This window comes from Argentina anserina, chromosome 6, assembly GCF_933775445.1.
Source record: "Argentina anserina chromosome 6, drPotAnse1.1, whole genome shotgun sequence".
Classification (NCBI taxonomy): domain Eukaryota; kingdom Viridiplantae; phylum Streptophyta; class Magnoliopsida; order Rosales; family Rosaceae; genus Argentina; species Argentina anserina.
Window position 1 is genome coordinate 12,272,079 of NC_065877.1, and position 6,726 is coordinate 12,278,804.

The 6,726-nt window shown below is 35.6% G+C and overlaps 1 pseudogene; it reads right to left on the reverse strand.

Moving 5' to 3' along the window:
• Positions 1 to 1,078: 1,078 nt before the first annotated feature.
• On the reverse strand, positions 1,079 to 3,986 carry LOC126796899 (NDR1/HIN1-like protein 26; annotated as a pseudogene).
• Between the last annotated feature and the right edge of the window lie 2,740 nt (positions 3,987 to 6,726).

Genomic DNA, 6,726 nt, shown 5'->3' on the forward strand with positions numbered 1-6,726 from the left:
GTCCTTAAAATGGGTGGGAATTAAATCAACTAACGGTGTTAATTGACGAAAAGAACTAAAATTAGCATGAAATAGAAACTTGAGGTACCAATGCAATAGTTTTCAAATGTGAGGTACTAAAAGTTAGAATAACCAATAATTAAGATACTGTTTGTCGAATTCTCCTAAAAACATTTGCGGAAGTGAGAGATACCTTATGGTGGAAGGTGGTGGTAAGGTATATTGATGGTTTTAGGGTGTGAATGGTCTTAAGTCTTAACTTTGTTACTCTAGCAATTGAGGTTGTCTATGGTACGGAGATGTATATCATAATGTTATTTAACACTAATTGAACAAAATTATCACATTAACAACAACATAATTGAACTAAATTACGACATTGACAACAAAATTATCACATTTATTTTACACATTTATATATCATTGAACAAAATTATTGTGTTTATAACAATTTGTTTACAAGTTTGTAAAATGTTTCAAGTGAAGTAATTACTTATATAGAATTACAATTACCTAAATAACGATTCGGTTTACCACAATAACGACAAATTTATCGTCACATATGTAAATGTAGGTATCACATACAAGTGAGTACCCAAGAAAATTCCCTAGCAATGTATCATCATTTTCAAAATTTATGGATACACACACGCACGCACATCGTTCAACGGAAAGATCGATCAAAATATTCAACTCGGATTGTATTTTCATCTTCAAAAAGAAAATAGAAGAGCAAAATGGACAAACTTCAAACACAAACCAAAACAAATTAACCTCATAAAAAAGTTTTTAAAAAAAAAGAAGTTGGACACTAAAAAACAAAAGGAAATATCACCAGAACATAAAAAATTGACAAGCTGTAAATTAAGAAAAGCAAATTGATTCTAAAATTCAAGCAAATAGAGTGAAGAGTGAAGACATATTTCCCTCGGATTCGCATCCACCACAACCAGATCAATCTTGCATTTCTTAGAAGCCAAAAGATCAACTGCGTAATTAAGAGCTGCTCTTTTTAATAAATAGGTGCCCGTAGCGAAAGACCAGTAGCTACAAGAAACCAAAGATCTGTATAGATCGACTAGATCAGCAGGCCAGCAGTATACTTAGTGTTCTTTGCATAGTGACACTGTTGTAAGAAACGCACATAATCAAGAACAGATCCAATAGAAGTAAATTTAAAACAGGAAGGATTGTAAGTATTATTTTTCATTTTTCTTTTATAATCTAACACATCTAGAAGTTTAAACTTGGAAGAAAACCCTACCGCATTTGTTTGTCTTGAGGTAGAAGCTTATAGTGCAAGAAACTGTTGGTCTCAAAGACCCAAACTAATTGCAACCAAATCATTTACATAGTCGCTCTGTATCTAATTAACCCGGCACAGGTTGTATACATCGGTTGGTAGTGTCCAAAGTACAATTACAAGGAAAATAATATATGAGCACATGACCATATATAACTAAAATTGTTACCTGAGACCAGTACATGACTAAGCCTTGAGCAACAAAAAAAAAACAGCTATTAATCAATATATTCCCAACATTCAAATACTTGAGAGTTCATATACAGGAAGAACGCACATTATACTATTCCAAATATTATCGACTTGAAGCGACAGAATAGGCTCGAGCAGTCGAGCATTATGACCAGCACAAACCACACAAATGAAATATCAATCATCTAGCATGACTGTCAAAAGGGAAAAAAAAAGTTCAACCAGCATGAATGCTTCATGCTTGTGACCACCACTCCAATACTAAAACTCTAAATACAACCATATATATATGTGGTTGTTTTCAAATTCCAGAACTAAAACAAAAGCATGAATTGCATACTTAAGTACATAGCCATATATACGCCAGGGAAATAAAATGTTGGGAGATTTTAGGTATGCAACTTTCGTATACGTACGACACTCGCTAAAGGATAGTCAATGCTCGGAGACAACTAATAGCTAGTTTTAATCACATTTCAATGCGATTCAGTTCTCAAATTGCATTGAGACAAATTCTCCAAGAAAGAACGACATTAATGTATCACAAGAACGCAAAACACAACAATCATTCAAGAAAAGCTCCCGTGTAACCCATTGCGCAAAAATCAAAATCACAAAACAATAAATGTAATTGCTCCAAGAGAAAATCTTAAGAAGGGTAAATGCAGTATCAACCACTAAGAATTCAGGTTATTCAACTTTTAAAACTACAACATCAGTACATGAATTATTAACAACCATTTATTTTCAGTACATCCCGTTAACTTTCGGTTACCATCCATTCAACTATAAAATAAATGATATGTATAATTGTATTTTTGCAACTTACACTCTTTTTAGACTGAGATATATCACCACTACTCCACCAATTAAGATTATAACCACTCGAGTAAGACTCTTTACAACCTAAAACTTCCAAGCTGAAATGCTATGCCAATATCAATAATTAGCCAATTGATTTTAAAAAGAAAGCCATCATTTTAGAGTTCAACTAATTGAGGCACATAGATTTTCGATCTTGCTGCAAGTGCTTAGTGCTCACAAGTCACAATCCAAATATCAACTTTCTCAAATCTCAACCAAATGTTAATTTCAATCACCTAATCATGTAGAACTTGAGGGAGTATTAGATTTCAATTCTTACCTTAATCACCCAAAACCCACAGTAAACAACCCAAAAATCCAATCAAACCAAGCCTTTATCTTCTTGAAAGTTTGCAGGAACTAAAAGGTTTTGAGGAAACTAACCTCCCACCACCACCCCCCAAACTAATGAATGCTGAGACCACCATTGCTGGACCATGGAAAAGTAGAAGATATTCAAAGCAATAGACATACAAAGAGACACCTCCACACGGACCACACCATACAAGAAACCAAGGTGCGGGGTTATTCTGTGGAGTTTGTCGATCTATTGCTTTATCGTCTCTCTAATATGGTGACGACCATCTAGGTAGATAGAGGGGGAATGGTGAGCAAAGATTTTTGAGGACCAAAAACATGTTTATTCCACAAGAGACAAAATTTCTCTTACGATATTAACGGAAAAGATGAGAACTAACTGCCTTGTTGACAGTGTGTATTGTAAGTGTGTTGAAATCAGTAGTTCATATACTGATGTTGTAGTTTTAAAAGTTGAATAACCTTAATTTACAACGGTGGATACTTCATATTGCCTTGCACCAAAGATTTATAGCATACCAGAAAACAATCTTAATACTAACTCTTACAATCGTCACAGCTCAAAAGTCAAAACAATGAATACTTGCATGTAAACTGGGCACTTCCTACACCGGCCCGTCAACGTGCCGATCCCATCATTCGCAGAAAACCCGAAATCAACCTGATCGCAGGTGATCAACATCAAACGAGATTTCGACCGCCACAGCCCACACTTGGCCCTAACAGAAGTCATCAGCCTCACTCCAAAAGTCACCAACCCCCGACACCTTGTCGGAGATTTCATTTGCCACTTCATCACCGGGCCACTCACTCACCGCTCCCAGTTTCATCTCGACACGTACCTGGTTCCTGCTGGTTACGACAAAGGGAAGCAACGCCGTTCTCCCGACCATGATGTGGTTATTGACGCCATAGACGATAGAGGCATCGACGTGGTCGCAGTTGATTATGAGTTTCTGGTTAGGGTTGGTGACGAGGAGGCTGATGTCCCATGTGGCCGTTAACTCGGAGCGAGTGACGTTGAGCTTGGACACCGTGGCCGATTCGACCTTAATCTCCGAGAGTTCTGGGTGCATCACCAGCCAATCCATGAAGATTATTAAGATCATGACTGCGATACTGTCAAGAATCCCAACAGGACGCGGATGAAGGAGGTGTGCTTATTGGGCCCGGAGGGCTGGGGGTTGTAGTGGGACTGTAGTGGTGGTGGTGGGAAAGGATAGGGCGTAGCGGATGGGTAGCCGGTGGTGACTTGACTCGGCTGAACTGGATAGCCAGTAACTGTCTTATCGTCTTAGGTAGTAGCCATTAAGGGATAAAATGACGATGGCGAAAGATCAGATGCTGAGACGGTGAAATGAAACGATCAATGGGAATAAGGATGACCTAATACTTTTGTTACCAAAAAAGAGGATGACCTTTTAGGAATTCGTTTTTCATTAATTTTTTTTAAATTGAAAAAAAATAAAAAAGTGAAATTCTAGGACGCTTACCACTATCTTCTCGGTGAAAGTTTTGATGTTCATCCATGGGCCATGGCATCATCACCTTCTTGAATGATAATCTATGAACTATTAATTATTTCTTCTACACATAAATTTTTTTATTTGATAAATGTACAATTATATTAATAAAAATCAAGATCACAAACCAAGAGATCGGTGGTGGATATAAAATCTCTACAATCATCCTTACCTAAAACCAGCGATTACAGTGGACATGCAAGAACCTAGAGGATTCAATTGTAACCAGCCATAAGTAATCAATACCTCATCACGACCAATCTCAAAAAGAAAACAGCTATATATATATATATATATACAGTCCTTAATCAGAGTGAACATTCACTCTAAAATTACAGAGTGAATTTCTAATTTTGGCACACTTTTCAGTTAATTGTTTTCACCATAAGCGATTCAATATTTAGGTATGTTATTCAAGATCATATATACAAAGTTTCATCTAATTTGACAATGATATGAGCTTTCAAAATTGAGATTAACACAAACGGTTCACGTTGAATAATTTTAATTCATTAATTGATTTAATCTAATTTCAATACCTTAGCGATGTCCGAATTAGATGAAATTTTGTAGAGATGATCTTGAATATCATACCTAAATATTGAATCGCTTATGGTGAAAAAATTTGACCGAAAAGTGTGCCAAAATTGGAACTTCATTTTGTAATTTCAGAGTGAAGCTTCACTCTGGATAGGGACTGTATAAATATATATATATATATATATACACAATCCGTCTCTACTACGGACGTCTAGACGGTCTGCACCATCCAGATTCGACGATTCCGGCCACCGGTAACGCGCAACGATGGTGCCGACCAGCACAACCACACTCCCTTCCTCCCGGCGCTCTTTTCTGTGCCGGTGCACGGCGGTCGGAACCTCAAAAATTCAAATTTCTGGGAACCGTGAGGAGATTTCGAGATTTCATCCGGCACAAATAGGAGATTAAATACACTGTGAATCCAATTACAAGCACCATTATGAATTCAACAGGAGATTTCGTAACTTCTTGGTTCAACTCATGCAACACTATGAATTCATGTATTTGTCTTCTGAAGTACACTGTGAATCCATATTACGAGATTAAATAATTAATATATATCACCACAATTGAACCTAAGAAAGAAAATTGATATATACTTGATCTTTCTTGCCCTCTTAATCTCGTTAGTCACTTCTTTTATAGAGACCCCAACAAAATTTAAAGGTCATAGAAGACCTTCGTCCATCCGATGCCAACTAGAACTACCCACCACAGTCAAATCTAAGTCTGTCACCCGACGTAACCTATCATGCTAATATATCAATCTTTTGATTTCTGCTTGCTATTATTCAAAATTTGAACAATTGAGGTGGAGATGGATTTAGGAATTTATCTGAGTAAAAAATTAAGTTCTCTAAACAAAATGAATCAAGAAAGATAGAAGAAGAGAGGATGACGGGTGCGAAAATTGATATGTTCAATAAAAACTAGAATGAACACACACCCATTGGGTGTGGGGTAAATTTATTTTATAAAATATTTAAAACTTTAATAAATAAATAGGGATTAATGCAAGTACCTTTTACACACAGTGGAGATAAGGTTTTTTCACGTGGGTAGTTATTGAAGATATGTGTGGGTAATTAATGAACATATAAGTGGTAGTCATCTTAAAATTATTTATTATTATTTATTATTATGTGATGTTTTATAATTAACTATTTTATCCCTATTAATTTTCTCAATATCAATTTTGTTAATATTTTACGGTTGAAATGATACATTTTCATTTCAAAAAATGGTACATTTTTTCTGTTTTAGCTAGCCAGCCTAGTTAATTTGGATTATAAAAGTATAGATTGAATAGAAATGTGTGAGAAGCCACGTGCTTAATTGATATGTGGTTGAGCATGATGAATCTAAGGCTAAGATTGTAGCTCATTATTAAAATAATCGTTAGTGATGGTAAAGCGTGGTGTATTTAGTCGGTTTCAAGCTTTTAACATAATTAGGTTCACGTATAATGGTATGGCTAGCTGGAAATGACACTAGTTTTTATTTCATTAGTATTCATTCGGTATCTTGGTCCAGGAATCAACCGTTTTGAAATTTTGAATCGATAACTCAGGGCTCAAATTGAGGGAATCGAAGCCCCGTGTGAAAAAAGGGCCCTGGTACAAAAACCTTTTATTCAAAAAACAAAAAACCTTCTTTATTGGCAAAATTAGAAAGAAGAATAGGGGATTATATGAAGCTCTGAACACCGAAACCGTCAAATTCAGAATATCAAAGTAATTGTGAAGGATCACCATTAAGTCTATCCATTTATAGAGATAGTAGAGAAAAAAAATTTGGTTTAGGAGAACAACAATTGGCAGCCGAACTCTTTAATTCATGCAATTAGTCTTCTTCATAATAAAATGAGAAGATTAAGAATTTAAGAGATAAGAAGAGGGCGAAATGATGAAAAAAGTGAGGTTTTCTTAGAAACAATGCAATTGTGAAGGTCAAAGAAGAGGAGATGCAGATTAATCGACAAAT